The sequence below is a fragment of the Podarcis erhardii genome, assembly GCF_964252035.2.
Source record: "Podarcis erhardii genome assembly, chromosome: 2".
Lineage (NCBI taxonomy): Eukaryota > Metazoa > Chordata > Lepidosauria > Squamata > Lacertidae > Podarcis > Podarcis erhardii.
This window is the reverse complement of record NC_138498.1, coordinates 83473786-83493666: the sequence shown is the minus strand read 5'-3', so window position 1 is coordinate 83493666 and position 19881 is coordinate 83473786. Positions and strand designations below refer to the sequence as shown.

At 39.1% G+C, this 19881-nt stretch overlaps 1 protein-coding gene across 13 annotated transcripts in view; it reads left to right on the top strand.

Annotated features, from left to right (window-relative positions):
- Window positions 1-19881, top strand: part of ERC2 (ELKS/RAB6-interacting/CAST family member 2) — a 539768-nt gene that overhangs the window by 354689 nt on the left and 165198 nt on the right. The gene's annotated exons all lie outside the window — the stretch shown is intronic.

Genomic DNA, 19881 nt, shown 5'->3' with positions numbered 1-19881 from the left:
TGAATGAGGTTTGTGAAATCTTGAGTAGTTTGCCAGCTGGCCAGTTTTCTTTTTGTATTGGGTTTGTTTCTTGGGTTTTGTTTTATGCCATTTTATCTTTGCCTAGTGTTGGTAGATACCATGGCAATGAATGACTTGCAAATACACACAGGAGCAGAGATTAAGGATAGCATAAGGATGCTGCTGTTTTGCTGTCCTGAACAAGAAAAAGCTACTATATATGCCACAATTATTCATGCTATTTTAAAAATAAATAAAAAAGGACTAGATTAACATCAGAATAACCAATTTGGCTAGTTCATATAACGTTTTATAAAGTTCAACAGGCCAATCTGACTTGAAAAACAGTGATATTCCCCTGGGGACACTTTGGGAATTAGCGACATACTGTAGAAGAAAATGTAAATAATGAAAGAGCAAAGAGCAAGGTCATTGAGAACACAGCCTGTTAACAGAAGGCTCTTAATATTGAATCACTGCATCTCCATAAATTCTGTCAGCAGAAAAGTCATAATCTCTGAGATGCAGAAATGGGTCGAGCAATGTGGCTTGGATGTTTTGCCGATGTTAAATTGATTGTGGCTGCATTCCTGAGCAATCTTACTTGGCAGTAAAAAGTCCCATTCAAAGCAATTGAGTTTACTTCCAAGTAAATGTTTTCAGGGTCAAAGTGCCAGGGAAATAAAATTTCCAGATGATAATACCTGTAAGCAATTGGTTGGAACGGTTAGTTAAATATAATGGTATTGGCTCAACAACAACTACTTTATTACTGAAACGTGTAGCAATCACTAGTGGAACTGCTGCATTTCTAAGGCATTAGCAGAGCATCTCTGCATTCCTTCTGAGCTCAGATGGTATTCTGCATGCAAGCAGTTGGGTGAGATAGTTGTTTAGCTCTGGGCTATTTCACTCATAACTAACTGGGACAGTTTAATCAAGTGAACCAAAGGTTAGTGAGGGGAAGCTGGAATTATAATTTAAAAAGCTAGGGTATAATTAGATAATTGGAGAGGACAGCATAATATTGGGCCATAGGAGTGATGCAGAAATGTAGCTCCTTTCCAGTGCAAATAGAAGTCATGTCTCAAAGGCTCTGCATGTGCCTAAGCTCACCAGGACCTAGGAGGAACAGCTGTGCATGTGTCACGCTCTTGACACATGATGCCAGACACTAGAAGGCAAGGAACAACTTTCCCCCTCGCCCTACCAAAAAAAGCACTTGGCTATCCAGCAGCCCTGATCTGTGCATGGTGGACTGTACCAAGGTGGGCAAATGAGTCACTCCATTCACTTTGGTGTCTAAGTTCTAAACAGGTACTTAAAATACTTGGATCCTTATTCTGTATTAACACATAGGGGTTGCCGGGGAAGGGAAGCATCCAATGCAAAAATAAAAATAAAAATAAAAATAAAAATAAAAATAAAAATAAAAATAAAAATAAAAATAAAGAGAGAGAGAGAGAGAGAACACCAGTCTCAGGATCCTGAAGAAAGAGCAGTGTACTCCAGAACAGACCTTCCTGGAAGGATTTTCTACAAGAAATGGGACAACCATCATTAAAACATATAAAAGCCTATTAAAAAGGAACATAAAGCTCTCATTGCCATCATTCTCATAGAACTCCATACTCAGTAATACTAACCTTTTTTTCTATGTTTAGGGAAGTTTTTAATATTTAATGCTGTGTTGTTTTTAACACTCGATTGGGAGCCGCCCAGAAGGGTGGGGTATAAATAAATTATTATTATTATTAACATTTCAAGTTAGGTGTTTTTATGGGCAAAATATATGTTTTGAACACTGCAGACAAAACTCCTAAAGACCCGACCCACAGAAAAATACACAACTTTATATATTAAGTCTCAAAACTTAGTTGGCCTCAATTTTTAATTAAAACAAATTCAGGGGCCGTCTTTAAATTTCCATCTTTTCAATGGCAGCAAAGTTTGTCTAAACCAAGCTTGGTATTGCTTCAGGGACTGAAATGAGAGGTGAACTTGTAAAGCCCCCAAACTTTTTTGTAGCTCAAATCAGAATTGAAATCGGAAGGAAGGAAGGTCTTGCCTAGCTCCTTGCTCACTCATTTCTGCTGCTGGTAGCAGTACAGGGAAGTCTTGATTAGTTAAAGTCTCCAGAATTTCTAGCAAAGTTTAACAGCTCTCTTAGAAATGTGAAATGCAGAAATACCTTCAAAGAATGTCAAGCATTTGCCAAAGGAAGCCCTGAATAGACTTCTAGGTTTTGGCAGCTGTGTTCTAAAAACTCGGCAGGTAAAAAATGACCACCAGTGAAGTCTATCCAGCTGGCCTATTTCTTCACCCTTGCAATACACTCCCAGCAGATTCAAATGGAAACATTCGGATTGGTAAATGTGTACCTTTTGAGGATAATACTAAGATCCCTGTAAGTCATCACACACACACACACACACACACACACCTGAGCTTTGATTGTGTGCTACATCTGTGAGGAACTGGTGCCAAGATTATTCTTAACTTCATTTCTCATGACTTTCCATGTGCCACCCAAAGTTTTGTTTATTACAGAGTTGCATGGCATTGCATCCATGATCCATTTAGACCAGCTTTCTGTTCTTGCAGTGGCCAATCAGATACCAATGGGAAGCCTGAAAGCAGCACCTGAGCACCACAGCACTCTCCCCACTAGCTATTCCTGGTAACTACCATTCAGAGGCATAGGAAGTAGAACACAGCCATCATGACTAGTAGCCATTGATAGCCTTATCTCCCATAAATATGTCTAATCCTCTGGATAAATCTACGTAAGCTCCTTTATCATCTGTCCTAATATCTTCCCTACTATCGAGGTCAGTGTGACTGGTCTGTAGTTTCCCTGATCTCCACCCCCTCCTCTGGCTTTTTGAAGATTGGGCCATTTGCCTGTGTCCAGTCCTGTGATGCATCACCCAGGACCCATTTCAAAAAATGATAGACAGAGGTTCTAAAAATGCATTAGCGGTGTTCTTTAGTACCTAATGATGCTGTTCATCTGGCCTCAAAGACTTGAACTCATTTAAAGTAACTAGTATTATCTGACTGACTTCTTCTCATTCTTGAGCTGCAATTCTGACCCACCCACCCTCCATACCAGTTGTAGAAGTGGCAAACAGTTGTCCTTTTTGGAGATGATTCAGGCAAAAATTGAGCAGTTTTATATAATCCTAGTTTAAAATCTCCACATTTTAGTATGTTTATTCGTTGAAGAACAAACAATGGAAATGAAGTCAAATTAATTTTATTTTTTCCCTCAGTGAAAAAACCCCTATAATTTTTTGTGAGTTAATCTGTTATCTCCCCTTGCCTGATAACCTTTAAGCTATTTCTCCTTTAGGCAAGTGATTGGGAATGCGTTTTATTGCTCTTGAAACAAAGTATTTCAGTCTGAAGAATGTAATTGGTGTGATTTACTACATTTTAAACATACAGGCAAGAGACTCCAAGATATTGCACTTAGGAATTGTAGACAAAGAAGAACTCACTGAACCTGAGCAGAATTGTTTTCTTTCTGTTACAGAAGGAAAATATACTTTATCTCTCTCTAAGTGCATTTTTGTTTATAATGTACTATAAAACCTAAAAGTGTCTATCATTCAGGTAATTGAAAAAGGAATGTGCCAGAATGAACAGATGCTATATTAACTACTGAATGCATTTAAAAGGACAGGGTTTCCAGTGATAAACTTCTTGTTTCTATCCTCAAGTAAATTTCAACTCTTACCATGCAATCCTATACATGTCTACAAAGAAATAAGTCCCGTTATGTTCAAAGGGCTAAATTTCCAGGTAAGTGGGTAAAGGATTTCAGCCTTACAGTGCAGCCCTATAGTTCAGTGGGTTTTACTTCATGCATGTGTGTGTGTCTGTGTACACCCACACACCCACACACACACACATGATAGATGGAGAAGGAGCCCTCCAACAGCAACAACACCACTTAGGACTACCACTTTAGTCTCATAGCAGTAGGAGCAAATTTATTGTTGTACATTGTTTTAAATGTTTGTTTTCCTTCTGGGATTGTACCCCCAAGTGTGTTTTATAAGCTGGTTTCCGACCGTAATAAATTATCTATCTATGTATATCTATCTATATTTATCTATCATCTATCTATCTATCTATCTATCTATCTATCTATCTATCTATCTATCTATCATCTATCTATCTATCATCGATATCTATCTATCTATCTATCTATCTATCTATCTATCTATCTATCTATCTATCATCTATCTATCTATCTATCATCTATCTATCTATCTCTATCATCTATCATATCTATCTATCTATCTATCTATCTATCTATCTATCTATCTATCATCTATCATATCTATCTATCTATCTATCATCTATCTATCTATCTATCTATCTATCTATCTATCTAACAAACTATCAGTAGGAGCATCCTTAGCAGGAAAGCATGGAAAGTTTGGGTGATTCTTCCACTGAGTACCAGTTAACCAAATAAATAAAGGCCAGCAAATTAAATGGAATAATTTCAGAGTTCCTGGTCATAGGCCACCTCCAATGAAACTGAAGGAATCGGTTGAGCAAAAGTGTGGCAGAGGCAGAGGCATGAAGCAGATCTGTGGCAAGAAGCTAGACTTCAACTATGACCACCAGCCACAGAGTTTCCAGGTAGTTCATACTGTAGAACAAGCCTGACTTGGAGGCTTTGGTAGAGTTAGATCTTACTACATGACCTCCTCTGTCCTATTTCTATCGAATGGGTTGGTCTTGCTGCTTTCCCGAACATCCTCTTCTTTTTCAGAAGAAGTAGTGCCCAAAAAAAGTTTGGGTGGTGTACAGGTTGACTGTGCACCTGACGTACCTCAGGTGGAGGATTTGATTCCTGATGCCTGGTCACAGATGTGGCTGGAAAAACTCATCATATGAGCCTTTGACAATGACACTTTCAGCTATGTAGATCAGACAGGTGCAGGTGCTTTTAGTAAAGCAACCCAGCTCCTGGTCCACAGGGGAAAGCAAGAGAGCATTCCCAGCTGAAAGAAAACTTCCTGTGGAGAAGCTTCTGGAAGGGAAGCTGTAAAGGAGATGGACAGATGATGAACACAAGAAAAGACTGGGAGAGGTTTGCCTGCGCTTTGGGTTTTCAACAAGACATGCCTGTGGCAAGCTAGTCATCTGCATTTGCCCAGAGCAACAAGTGGAAGTTGTTTTGTGCTTTTTATGGTAAGCTTCAACTGCACCAATACAGACCACTATCTGTACCTTTTTGCTGAAGCAGCATCCGAAGTGTAGGGAGCACAGCCAGGACTGTCCTGGGATGAGGGACAGTAAGTAGCCTGTGTCAGTAAGAGTGCTGGGGTTGTATTCAAAGACCTGTATTTAGGTTTCCATGAAGGCAATTACCTGATAAAAAACCAACAATATAAATAAAGCCTCTCAAAGCAACATAAACTGGTTTTAACATACGATGTTTACCATAGCACATATAGACATAAGAGATTTGTATCCTTTGCTAAGCTAATGCTTAAAACTGAGATGACGATGATGAAAGTATACCATTGTGTCTTTTCAACAGAGAGATAGTGTTTCAATTTGTAAACATTATATGTTTGACTCTTACCCTCACAAACTGCAGACTTTTAAAGACATTAAGTCTGCCAAATTATAGCCACTTATTTTGGCTTGATCTATTTTCAGCTAAGAGCCATAGAGAGGGGCTGCCAAACTTGTTTCTTTTCATTACCTGTTCTATGTCTGGCTTAAAGTTTAGATTTTAGAAAATGGAAAAAAGCTGTTTGTGAAATCACAAGGCTCTAGAGCTCTTAGTTTCCTCTTAGTATCAACGTTTATTTATTTAGTTTTGGGCTGGGTTTCAAGCGGCCAAAATTGGAAACAGAGAAGGTGACTCTGAATATCATTTATCTGTATGTAAGCGAACATTCAATGTACATTTAATTTAAAAAATTGCTGTTTCCTACGAGAGGGAGATATTTTTCACATTGTTAAAACATTTTTAGAGGTCACTAGGTGGTCATGTCACCAGCAGGGAGTTCTTGCTTGGCAGGCTGCATTAGCAGTTAGTAACAAATGCCTCCCAAGATTCTGCGTTCAAAAGGAGTTGCTTTGCAAGCAACAAATGCTTACAACCTGAAAACTGAAGAATAAAAAGTAGCAACAAGGGAAAAATGTTTGGAAATGTAAAACAGCATCTTTAGTGGCCAAATTGGACTGTTTGGGGAGTTGAAGATTACATGTCTACTTTAAACTGCAGTTTAGAGTTTACAGAAGCAATAATATCTTAACTACCTCACTTGGAAGTCACCATTACCAGCTATTGGACCACTGTTAATGTGTGCTTTGCTGCATGGGCTGAGAATTGGAATATATTTTTTCTTAACTTTCGTTCCTTTGAAGTTTTCAGTGATCTTTAATAGATTCTGATTTTTTCCTGTTTCAGTTTGGATTAATAGCTGATAACAAAAGAAACTTCAAACATGGAGCTTAAAATATGTGTGGTTTGCTTCCTTGAGAATAAATTGTGGGGTTTTTTTTCCAGAGTTCAGGGACTGCATTATATTGCAGACAGACAAATTCAGATATTTAGAATGTTTGGAGAAGAAAGTGCTAAAAATATAGCTGAAAAAATCCTATATGCAAGGTTGAGACTCTGTACATGTGGAATACAGTGGTGCCTCGCAAGACGAAATTAATCCGTTCCGCGATTCTCTTCGTCTAGCGGTTTTTTCGTCTTGCGAAGCAAGCCCATTGACAGCTTAGCGGATTAGCGCTATTAGCGGTCTAGCGGCTTTTAGCGATCAGCTGTTAAGCAGCTTATAAGCGGAACAGCTGATAAGCGGCTTAGCGGCTTAGGAAAGGGGGGGAGCGGAAAAAACCCGCGGGAACTCGCCAGATTTTTTCGTCTTGCAAAGCAACCCCATAGAGAAATTCGTTTAGCGAAGCGCCTCCAAAACGGAAAACCCTTTCGTCTAGTGGGTTTTCCGTCTTGCGAGGCGTTCGTCTTGCGGGGCACCACTGTATTTATGAATGTTATTGTTGCATTGGGAATAGTCCTAAGTGTGTAGTTCAGTTTTCTTTGAATGCAGTTGTCATTATTATGTATTAGATCAATTTTATTCTCTACCATAGGAACAAGTGATTGAAAACCATGGCTTCACCAAGGTGAAGCAAAGGGATCTTGGCAACTAAGGAACAAACTGGACCATTGGTCCATCTGCCTCAGTATACTGACTGGCAATAGGTCTCTAGTGTTTCAAAGAGGGGCTTTCCCCAACTCTGTCTAGAGATACCCTTCAGGCACTGCGTGAATTCAGTGCTTAATCACAGATTCCAGGGCTTGGCCAAAAAAGATGGAACAGCTCTGGATGTTAATTTTTGTCTGACACATTTTGACTTTTTATTGGTGTTCTATTAAGATTTAGCAACTAGCAACCACTGTGATATAACTGGACTAGCATGTGAGCTTCTTTAACCATTGCTTTTTTATCCTCCTTTCTCCATTCTCTCCCTTCTTATTTAAAAAAATGAACAAGTTTAAGTTGCAATTCTGTCCGCACTTACCCGGGAGTAAGTTGCTCTCTGCTTGGGATAAAGATCTGTCATCTGTCTTACAATGAAATCTGCAGCAATGTGCAAATCCATGGCTGTTTGCTTGGTTTTCTGACTTCCCCATACATATTTTTTCCATTTATATACATGTAATATACATTTATATACATGTACATATTATATACATAATAAACACAACAGCCATTTATTAAGAATTGTGTTGATTCTTCAGTTTAAATTATTTCAGGTAGTCATTGCTATTCTCCCACCACTAGTGTTTAAAGGTTGGAGATTCTGCTCATTTAAAGGACACCTTGAATAGTATGTCTGGTCCTGTAAGTAAAAGCTCCCAGGCTATAGCCCATGCAACACTTGACAAGTGCTCTTTTGCCTGCCTAATGCTGCCACTCTTAATACTAATGGAAACAAAAGTGATAGAGCCTGGCGGCAGGCCTTTATGCTTGATACACCTTACCCAAGTGAACTGAGATGCATTAGTATTAAACCGAAGCAAGCAAAATCCTATGTGGTGAGCCTTGTTTTACACAGCTGCTCCATTGTCTAAACTTGAAAAATTCCACAGCTCAGCTCCATACTAATTTTAAGTGGGGAGAGAGAGGATAATCCCTTTGTTCAATTGCTCTGGTCTATTCAAAGGAAGATGACAAAATGCTATTAGTTAAAGATGTGGCGTGGGGCTTGTTTGTTTGGGTTGGCTTAGTGTGGCGTACTTAAAGGCATCACAATAAAATAATAACATTAAAACCCGTAAAACTCAACATGAAACAAGCAATGTCACAACAGCCATAAACATTCTCTCACTAAAAGACCAAAGGACAAACCACTTCCAACAGGCCTATAATAGTCTCTGAACAACCCCTTTGAAAAATGTAGGCTTTACCCTGCTTATAAAACACCAGAAGAGACATCCATTTACACACACACACACACACACACACACACACACACTCTGCAGGTTAAGCTTACTGAGCTCAGATATGAGTTTCAGGGACTTATAAAGCTTAGCTGAAAGAAGGGGCAAGCTTTGCATGGCCCGAGTTTTGCAAAATAGTCACCTTCACAGCAGCAAGAACGTAGGTAGCAAAAAATTGAAAGCCAGCATCTGGCTACAGTCAGTGACTGGATCCATAGTCTGGCAGATTGCACTAGCTGGGGAAAAAGCCCACACTTAAAATAGTTAAAATTTAATTCATTTTGTCAGAATGTTACCTAAAAGAGATAATTACATGGATCCCTGTTCAGGGGCAGACCTAGGTAATAATGACTCCCTGGGTGAGGCCAAAATTTGACAATGCCCCCCCCCCATTTTTGTGGTGCCTTCCCAAAAACAGGTAAGGGTGGTGTCAGACTTTGGGAAGGAGCTGTGAGGCTTGGGTAGGGTCTTAGAGTCCTCCTACCTCTGTCCAAAAGCTGGGAAAGCACTAGCTAGGTTTGGGGAAGGAGGAAGGAGGCCTCCAGGACCCTGTCAGAGCCCTCATGCCTCCTTCCCAAAGCCCAGGAAGGCACCCCCTTGCCCCCGGCGCCATGTGTGGAGGAACTGGTAGTGCTGCCCTAAATCCACATCTGCCCTGCTTCCAGCTCTTTGTGTCAACCAGGCCTCAGCCACCATCTTTACAAACTTCTTTTTTGGACTGAGTGGAAACAAAAACATATTATATAAGAGGATGTGTGTGTGTGTGTGTGTGTGTGTGTGTGTGTGTGTTATTACTGTTCATATATTTTACGAGTATACAAAACATAAGGAACAAAATGGAATGTATGTGCACCAACCAACCGCAATCATCTTTCTTCTCTCCACACACCCTGCTCCCTAAATTGCCTCCTCTTCCCTTTCAATCATTGCAGTAGCCCTTGGGGGAGAAATCCACCTCAAAGGCCACCAGGCTCTTTTCTTCTAGCAGCACATTAAAGAGAGAGAGAGATCCAATCTCCCTCCTTTGTCTTTCCTTATTGAGGCTGGAGTGCCAGTAATGCCTCACCAGGGCTCATGCTGCACAGCCTCAGGTATAACTTAAATGGGAGGGGTGCTGCCCTATAAGCTTTCAGGAACCTTTCATTCATCTCAAGCATTTATTTGCACCTGTACACATTCAAGAGAGAATAGCCCCCAGAGTTATATATTATATATGGAGAAGGGTGTGCCTTATTTAGTTACCATACAGCTTTATCACTTTTTCCAGTCAAACAATTCAATAGTGAAGAATCATTCTTCTATGGCGTTCTAAAGAGAAAGTTCAACAAAACTAGGAAGCCTAATATTGACTTAAAAATAATAATAATCTCCCTATGTGTGGCTACTACTGATGGCTGCACAGAAGCTCCAGGAGATGCAGAATCCAATTTCTTTGCAATGTAATAGGATATGGCCACTGGGAGTATATTATACAGTGTTTGTATAGTATATAGTGAATTCAAGGAATAAGTTTTGACCTAGAAGCTTTTGAATGGTTTTGGTCTGACGCTCCTCATGCTTTCTCTCTTACTTATTATTGCCATGTTAAAAGGGCAACTGAGAGTTAAATAATGTGATCTGTGGGCCCCATGTGGCAATAGTTCAGTTTTCTGCCACGTACATGCACTCAGGAGGCTCTGCCTAAATGCCTTATTTGTGGTGGACTTAAAGAACGTGAGGTCTGGAGGGTGAGAATGGGCCTTTTCTGTAGCGACTTCCCCTTTTGTGGAATTCTTTCTCCAGGGAGCTTCTCCTGTCACCTTCATTATATATATTTTAGGTGCTAGTCAAAAATGTTCCTTTGGCTGATTAATATTCTACAATCTTTTAAATGTGTCCTTGGGAAAGAGGAGCTATTGTTTTGTTGTTTTTGTTTTAATTATTTACCCATATTTTTCCTCTTGTATTTTATTCTGTGATCTGCCTTGAGACCTTGTGATGAAGGGCAAGATATAAATTAATTAGATAAACTTGATTATTCATTTGAGAAAAGGACCCCACTTCTCACTTACGTTCTAAGGTACTTCCTCTAAATTTTTGCAAATATACACGGATGGCTATAGGCAACAATTCTCTGACGTATTTCATCAGACATTGGCATTTGATATGCAGTAAGATTTGCCTTACCAATTGGCAAAGTGCTGCAGGAGGCTAAGCTATCCCACAGTAAGTGTTCAGCCTTGGATATTTTAGTTATCACTACAGACTCCATATTTCATATCCTTTTCTAATACACTTTCTATTGATCCTCTTTCCAGTTCTTTACCCGTGTATGAGTCAGCCTGCCTTATTTTTGTTAATATTGCATTTTTGCACATGCTCTGTTTGTTCACAATCACCTTTGTGCTGTTGCTAGAATTCGTTCCAGTTTCTTCCATTAAGCTTAGATGTTTTTGGAACACCCCTTGTTTTATTTTGGGAACATTGGAGTGTTTTAAAGGTTGTCTGCTCAACTTAGGGAGAAATATCTTGTCTCCTCCATTACTTTTGCCATAAGGACGCCAAAAAAACAACTACTCTTGGTTATATTCCTAGGCTATTCATATAACCAGCCTTGAAGATTGGTCATGTGATTCCAGGTTCAGCTGTAGCTCAGTTTATAAGTTTTTGCTTCATTCACACCTGTCTCCATATTCAGTGCAGGTGGCTAACATTTTCCAGCCCATGTCGGCACAGTACATTTACAAACAGGTTAGAATCATAAAATTGTAGAGTTGGAAGGTGCCCTGGTGGTCATCCAGTCCATTTCAGATAATCTTATCTAAGTCAAGAAAGCATATTAAACTTCAGAATTAGAGGTAGCCATAACTCAAGGCTGGAACTGGTCCATTCCTTCAGCTGCAAGAGAACCTATGTACATTTGAACTTTAATTTGTCTTTATTTACCCCCAGCAGCAGTCCCCCACTTTCCTTACATGCTGTATTATCAATTTGTATGGAGAACAATGGGGTCATTCATAAACTGAGTTGTAGTGTGATATGAAAGTTATACATTCATTGCTACAGTTCTGAAGGCTGTTGTTATAGGGTTGGCATACCTAGAAAATGTGGGTTTCAGGTATATTGGATCTGAATTATGAACATATGAACTTTGTATCCATAGGATTTGCTTGCATGTTTGACAAGAAAACCAGACAAAAACAGTAAAGCAATTTATCACTCATTAAAGCTCTACACATAATTGTGAAAGCAGCCCTTGAATCTATAGGTGCTGTTCTTATCATCACTCTTTCCTTTGGGCTATTGCTGCGTCATTTAAGACAGAAACTCTCTGCTCACCTGCTCACCACTCAATACTAAGAAGACTCTCCATGATAAACAAGTCTCAAATCTGCCAGGATTCCCCCACCACGACATGGATGGTTTTATTGGTTTAGTGGGCTAAACTCTTTTGCAAAATACAATTTTGGTGATTTCAGTTTAATCCAGTATTTGGCGATGTTTATTAGGTTTATTGTTTCAATACAGTGGTGCCCCGCAAGACGAACGCCTCGCAAGACGGAAAACCCGCTAGACGAAAGGGTTTTCCGTTTTGGAGGCGCTTCGCAAAACGAATTTCCCTATGGGCTTGCTTCGCAAGACGAAAATGTCTTGCGAGTTCCTGTGGGTTTTCCCCCCCTTTCCCCCCCTTTTCCTAAGCCGTTAAGCCGCTTATCAGCTGATCCACTGATAAGCCGCTTAACAGCTGATCCACTAAAAGCCGCTAAACCGCTAATAGCGCTAATCCGCTAAGCTGGCAATGGGCTTGCTTCGCAAGACGAAAAAACCGCTATACGAAGAGCCTCACGGAACGGATTAATTTCGTCTTGTGAGGCACCACTGTAATTGTAAACTGAATAATAATAACAATTTATTACTTATACCCTGCCCGTGTGACTGGTTGCCCCAGCCACTCTGTGTGGCGAATGTCTTCTCTTTTCGTGCTGAGGCATACAGTAAATAATATTTTATGATTGATTGCAAATTCATTCCATGCATACCTTTTAGTTTCAGCTCCCAAATGTGGAACCTTTTTCTTTAAAAAAAGCGATTTTATTTTTATTGCATCTTCAGTCTTAAGTTATGACTGCAATCTTTTTCAGCACTCTGAATAGGTAAGAGCAAAATTCAGATGGGGGGGGGGAAGGGACAGAATTCCATGAATTTTCAGACACAAAAATATTTCTGATTCATGCAGCCTTTGCAAGTTTCCTTTATATTTCTTCCTGATACTATGGACAGGAAGGTTAAGCATATGTAGTTTCTAACTGAAACAACTAATTGTTATGTCTATTGATAGTATCCGTAAGAGCATCATAAATAGTTTCTTGTTGTCTTTGTACTCGACTACGCAATCAAATTAGCCAGTAGAAAGTATTAATAGATGGGCTTAGTCTACTGTGCAAGCATAGCATATTTTTCACAGTTACAGTTCAGGAAGACCCATTTCCTTGTGCCTATTTTGGTCTACTTGAAACTAGCACCATTCTAATCACTCATCTTGGTTTGTGATCAACACCCCCCTTCCCCCCAAAATCTTTACATCTGCCTTTTGTAAAAGCTGCTTTCTTAGTCTGTAACAAATTTGGGAAACATTTACCCACCAAAGAAGATCAATGAGTAAGCTGCCCTACTCAAATTTGAATCATATGACTTGCATGCTCCTGGAAATGCCTGCAGCCACTCCTTTAACAAGGAAGTCATAATTAGTCAACATGGATCTGGTATCTGACTCTTTTCATGCCTATCTTTAAAGTACTAATTAAGGAAATATTTGTGGACTGTTGTCTGAACTCCTCCTCTCCTTGATTCTTGAAATAACTTGGATCTGTTCCATATTTTCCTCACCTCCCAGCAATGTTCTTCCTTCAGATCTGTTGCCTTTTTGACACTATTTATCTTTTAAATTAAACTAGGACAGTTAGGCCAAGAAGTACACTTGATAGTGATTTTGTTTCAGTAGCACCTATATTAGTACCTCATCACTCTGAGACACGAAGGTATTTCAAATCTGGCCAGTTGTTTGGCTTTAAGGGCTTTTTGTGCACCTGGGCTCAGTAAACCCGAGGGATGTGATAGGTAGAAATGAAGACAAGACAGCGTTTTGGGATCAAAATGGCCACAATTTTATTAATTGCAGATGCAAGTAGACTTTGGCATAGGCACTGCATGTGGATTCTGAATCAACTTGCCCGTCTGCTGGTTGATTGAGCCTTCAGAGTCAATCCTGGATTTAAGGATCACCCTACGACCTGAATGAAATCTGGGCAATCCTTCTAGGAGGCCATTTGGGAAGTTCTGTGGCATTCAGGCAGAAACCTTTCCCTGGACCCATTTACCTGGGTACCTTGATACTTTCCCACCAACACGTTGTGACAGTTGCTGTGAGGTAGGTGAAACCTCCAGACACCCCTCATTTTGTCTGCAGGCGATTTCCTCCCTGGCCTAGAATATAGTGACCAAAATGCTTCATAGCAAGGTATTAGGCACACCCTGCCCACTCATCCTGGCAGGACCAAAATTATAGGGTGGGGCATCTGATACCACCTGCGCTGACTGAGAACTTTCATGCTGGCTTGGAAAAGCTTTCATGCTGCAGCTCAGCAAAGCAAGTTCTGATGAATAATTAGGAAATCTGTACAGCATATTATCAGGAAATTTGAACCGTGATGTGCTTTAAATATCATATCATATCATATCATATCATATCATATCGTAAATAATTAACATAAGTTTCTGAAAAGCGTGATGTGGAGTTTCTGCCTATAGCTCTCTACTTCTTCAGACAACAGCACTGTTAGATTATGACTGACATTTTTCTGAATCAGAACAAGTTTTTCTTCTCTTTGACAATTCTTAATAGGTTCTTAAAATACTGAATATTATGTTGTCATTTATTTTATAATTACAGCATGGCTTTATTAGTTCCTTGTCTTTTGATTATGGACAAAATAAAAGTTTTGTCTTAAAATCTGTCATCTGTAGTAGCTGAATAATGACAATGTCATGTGGTGGCACACCCAAAAAATCTGAAACCCCCCCAGCAACTATATCACTATAAAAGGCCCTGAGTTCAACAGAAAGAAGTCATTCTGGAGTTAAAGGGAAGAAGTGAAGACACCTTACCTATTCCTCATCTATATAGTCCTTGGCTTTCTTTTGTTGTGGTCTGTTTGACATTTCCATCCTGGAAAGTAATTTAGTTTCTGGACAAAGGTAGTCAGTATTTGGTTTGTTCACAAGGATAATCCTGTCATTTATGTAACTCAAAGCTTTATGGAACATCAATATTAGGCTTGCATTCTACAATAATATATTTTGAAGATTCTTACACTTTGATTTTGAGTTATTTTAAAAATCTTGGTTAGAAAAACAACAATAATTTTCCACACAAGGCTTATAAATTTAAGTGAGCTTCAAAATGGGTTGAATACTATGCTCAAGGGATCAAACCATTCTTTCTACAAACAACTTTTATCTTGGTCCTTTATGCATACAAAATACAGTGGTGAAAGACAAGGAGCTTGACAATGACAAATTGCCTATAGTATTGGTTCATCCTGTTTGGCTTAGCTGGACTTTGAGCAGAGCTATGTTCCACACAAACAAAACCTTTGTATTCACATGCAATTGGATTCACCCTCTAGTACTTCTGATCCTTTGTGTTGTTAATTTTTTTGTTTAGCATCCACTAGGTTGAAGCAGTTAAACTTATATTGCATCTCTACAAAATGCAAAATGGCTGTCCACACAGGGAAGGGTTTGGTTCTGAAGTTTTAAATTTAAACAGAGATACTGAGATTTAAAATGTTTTATGAAAAGTGCTTGCAATATACAGTTAAGCGCAAAATTCAAGTGCTTTCATGATTGCCATACACAACAATGAATGAATGAATGAATGAATAAATAAATAAATAAATAAATAAATAAATAAATAAATAAATAAAGTGTTCTTATCTGGATTCATATGAACCTAAAGCAGAACACAACCATTTTCAATTATAGTCTTCAGTGTCTGTCTGGTTACTTTGTGTGAATGATTTGATGATCACATAGGGGCAGAGGCGCCATCTTCTAAAAAACATTGAGGAGGGGCTGACATGACGTCCTGACGTACATAATGTTATACAATATCCTGATGTCACTCCGCACCCAGCTCTGTGTTTCCCTAAACAATGGGGGCCCACGGCCCTCTTAAAAAAAAATAACATTGAGCCTTGGCCCCCAGGAATTGGTGTGCATGCATAGGGGACAGAATTTGAAGAGCAAATTTGTCAGGTGTATATGGGTCAGTTGATTGGACATTTCTTGAAGTATAAAGATCTAGTACTACTTTCATTCAGGTCAAATTACATGTGACACACAGTTGCATGTAATGCTTCTGTTTTGATTTATTTATTTCAACAATTTGTGTGCCACTTAGCATATGTGGCAGTCGGCGATCTGGAATAAAGACTGGCAGATGAAGAAGTGTTTCGGCCTTTCATCTTGTGTTATTTTTCTGCTCACCCCACAAACCTCTTTTCTTTCTGCAAGGAAAATATACAAGGGTGTGTATGTTTTTTCTCAGTGGCTCAATGGGCGTTGTGGTCCTGATGAAAATCTTCCCAACCCTGAAATTGCTATTAGGTTCTGAATGGAAGGGTCCATTGATGCTGCCCTCTAAAGGTGGTTTGAGGTTTTCAGGACAGTTTTCATGGGGGCCATGATTTGAGAGGAAAGGGTTAACCACTTCCCCATTTGCCACAGTCTCAATTCCAGCTGCTATTTAAGTTTATAAAAGAAGACAAATTACTTGCAATCATGCAGTTAATATCATACCTACTTTGGTTCGCACTGCCATGGAATAAGGTTTTAAACATTCAACTCACTTTTTTAAAAAACACATTTAACTCTGTCAGTCGCTGAATGCTCTCCCAGTATATTTCACGTTCTATTGCCTATTTAAAAGCCTGCACTTTTAATCATGAGGGAACTGAAGGATGCATGTGTGGAATGGGGGAGGAATGGAAACATGTGTGTTTCTTTTACAAATCACACCATCCCCACTGGTGCTAATGCAATTTAGCTTAACATGGCAGTATGTCGACAAATAAAGCCACAGTTCCATACTGCAACAGGTACTGCTGTGTAAAAATAACATTGGAAATTGGAACAGAAGTGTAGCACTATGACCACAAAAGCTAGCACAATGCACCCCACACCTGAATGCAGCCTGCAGCTCATAATGGTCAACTTCTTCACATAAATCTAGAATTTTGAACTGCCATCTGTGAAGTTATTACGTATTAGGCTCTTACGCAAATTATAAATGCCAGCCACTAATTCAGGTACGGCTGCATGGATTAAACATTTTAACTGTAGATAATGTTCCTTTGTGTATTTCCTTAAAGGTACATGTGCAACCATTGTGGATTAATAGCATGTTTGAACATAACTTTTTTTTCCTTTTTCGGGTGAAAGAAAGAAGTTGTTTCAAATAGGATCTCTCATCACTGTCTCTCTGACATTACCTCCTACTGAACTTAAAGTTGAATACTTGGGGTCAGAAGGGAAAGAAAACAACAATTATAGAGACAAGTTGATTGAGCGGTTTCTTTTCCATTCAGTTATGATTGGAACATGAAGAGTGGGGAGTATATTGTTAGTTCAAACATTTTCAATTACAGTGTTTTAATTGCATTTTTGTGTCCTTACACAAAATGCATTCCATAATAATGGATGTAAGAATTACAGTACTGGTTGCTTTTGCTTTCGTATTTGTTAACTTATGAAATCATAATTTTATATCACTTCATTTATCTACTTTTCTAACAGTTATGGACAGTTCCTATTAATAAAGCTGAGAATATTGTTCTCTGACTAATGTAGGTGTGGGAGTAAAACAGAAGTGTTTACATTATTCCCTTTTAAATAGACTGTGACGTGGCAAGGCAATTAAAAAAAAAAAAGATTTCTAGGAGACTTCTTAAAATGGTTAAACTGTTAAACAGCAATCAAAAGAGAGCATTTGCTAGTGTTTAATTCTTAACAGGGTGTTTTTTTTAGTGTAGCTAAAACCATTTTTGTGTGTGTGTTTTCTTCATTCCACTTCTACAAATTAAAATTTACTCTTTTTGACATTGTTTAGACTGTGGATCTCTTGAACACACATGTATGTGCTTGTTCTTACACAGAAGCACACTTCTTCACATACCGTATTTCTTATATGTGTACTAAATGAATTTAGAATGTATGCATATGTGCATTCACATTCTCTTTCAGTATCAAATTAGTGCCTGAGGGGCAGCCATGTTGGTTTTTGGGCTCATTGATCAGTGACAACTTGCGCTTCTCCAAGTCACTCTCCCAAGCACCCTTGTCCTGATGATCACCTTCATCTGACCATCTGTAGCAGATTTGAAGCACCCAGTCTACATCAGCCCAGCCATTCCCTTCAACCCTGTACCACTTGAGGGTCTAACACAGGCATAGGCAAACTCGGTGCTCCAGATGTTTTGGGACTACAACTCCCATCATCCCTAGCAAACAGGACCAGTGGTCAGGGATGATGGGAGTTGTAGTCCCAAAACATCTGGAGGGCCGAGTTTGCCTATGCCTGGTCTAACACACTCAGAAGGTGATGCCTTTTTGATTATCCCAGAGCGGGAAGCCCCTACCTGCCCATTGGAAACATATCCCCAAATGGTGCTTGCTTCGGTTTGATTGAAGTTTTCCTTCCTCTTCTATGACGGGGAATTGAGATAGATAGAGTTCCTTTATGCTCTTTTGCCCCACTGAAGAGTTCTGTTTCACTGCTGCTATCCCAGGATAATAAACATCATTTGAGGGATACTTTTGCTACATGGAATGTTTAATATATATGTCTTCCAGATCAGCCATCTCCTGTATAATGCTTCTGCCTAATTTTCTGCTTAATAGTTTACAATGCTAAAGAGATTCCATCACTGTGTGTTGAATATTAATTTTCTTTTAAGGGGTTTTCTCCTTTGCCTCCTATTTCACTGTTCAAATGAGCATGTGGGCTCCTTCTACCGAGAGTTGATAGGCTCAGAAAATGTGACAATTTTGTTATTTTCCCTCAAGTGGAGTTGATTTATTTGTGAGCAGAATTAAGAGGAGACGAGGGCATGAGAAGGACTGGGAGTGTATTCGTTTTGAATTCAGGTGGAAGGTTAAATCCGAGAGAAGTTACCCTTTCCACTGTGGAAGGGTAATAAGCCACACAATATTTATTTTACTTTAAAGGGGTGAAGCCAATAGGGAGAAGGGATGTGGTTTGAGGAAGAAAGGGAGGGGACAAAGAGCCCACTGATACTTGTGTACAAAGGCCCCCAGAGACCTGCACAGGACTCCACCACTAATCACTATTAAAGAAACAAACTGAGTGGTCCAGGCAATATGGGTTTGCTGGGTAGCCTGTGTATATTTCTATGTAAACTAACCACTTTGCTGTTCTGTAACGAGAATCTGTGACATTGCCCTAATTTCCCTCATACTCCCATCAATATTTTTCTCTTATGCTTTGTGCCCACTTAATTATGAAATATTTCACATGCACAGAAGTTCTAGAATGTATCAAAAGCAGATTATATATTTATGATGAAAATATGTGCATTCTTTATTATTAGTTTTACAAAATATAGGCACTAACTTCGTTATTGAGAGAAGACATAAAAATGTGCAAAACTGATCCTGTAGGGATCTAGGGTTATACTGTACGGTGGTTTCAATAATGTTCTATTAACTTTTTCACAAGAACAGATATGTTAGCCCAATCTTTGGGGTCCATTCTGGAGACATAATCTCATACAAGCTTGGTATTGTAAGCAGCATTCTTCTGACATGTAGTTATATCCACTTTAAAATATATATCCCAGGACCAGCAGGACCTGATAGTGGTAGCTAACTGGATGAGGAGACATAAACTGCTTTTGAACTGACACTATAATATCATGATAGTTTTCAGCCTTCTTAGTCCTGAGGCTCATCTTTAACTTGAACATGATTTTAGGTACCCATTTCTTATTTTTTTTCTTTTTAACCATCTATTTGTAGTACTGCTGTCGTGACCCACCTTAGATCAGGCTGTGACTTGGTTTTGGGTCCTGACAGACCAGTCTGAAGACCAATAGGATCACCCGCCATGGGTGGGTTTAGTCATTTCTGTATGATGAAGTCCCCAGTTTCAGTGTTATCCTGATCCCCCAACTGCTCTAAATATCTTGTTTCAATTTGTTTCTATCAGTTTCATCCAAGCCACTGTGGAATGTCATGGAACAAGGCTAATAATTATAATAATAATAATAATAATAATTATTATTATTATTATTATTATTATTATTATTATTATTATTATTTGCCTGAATACT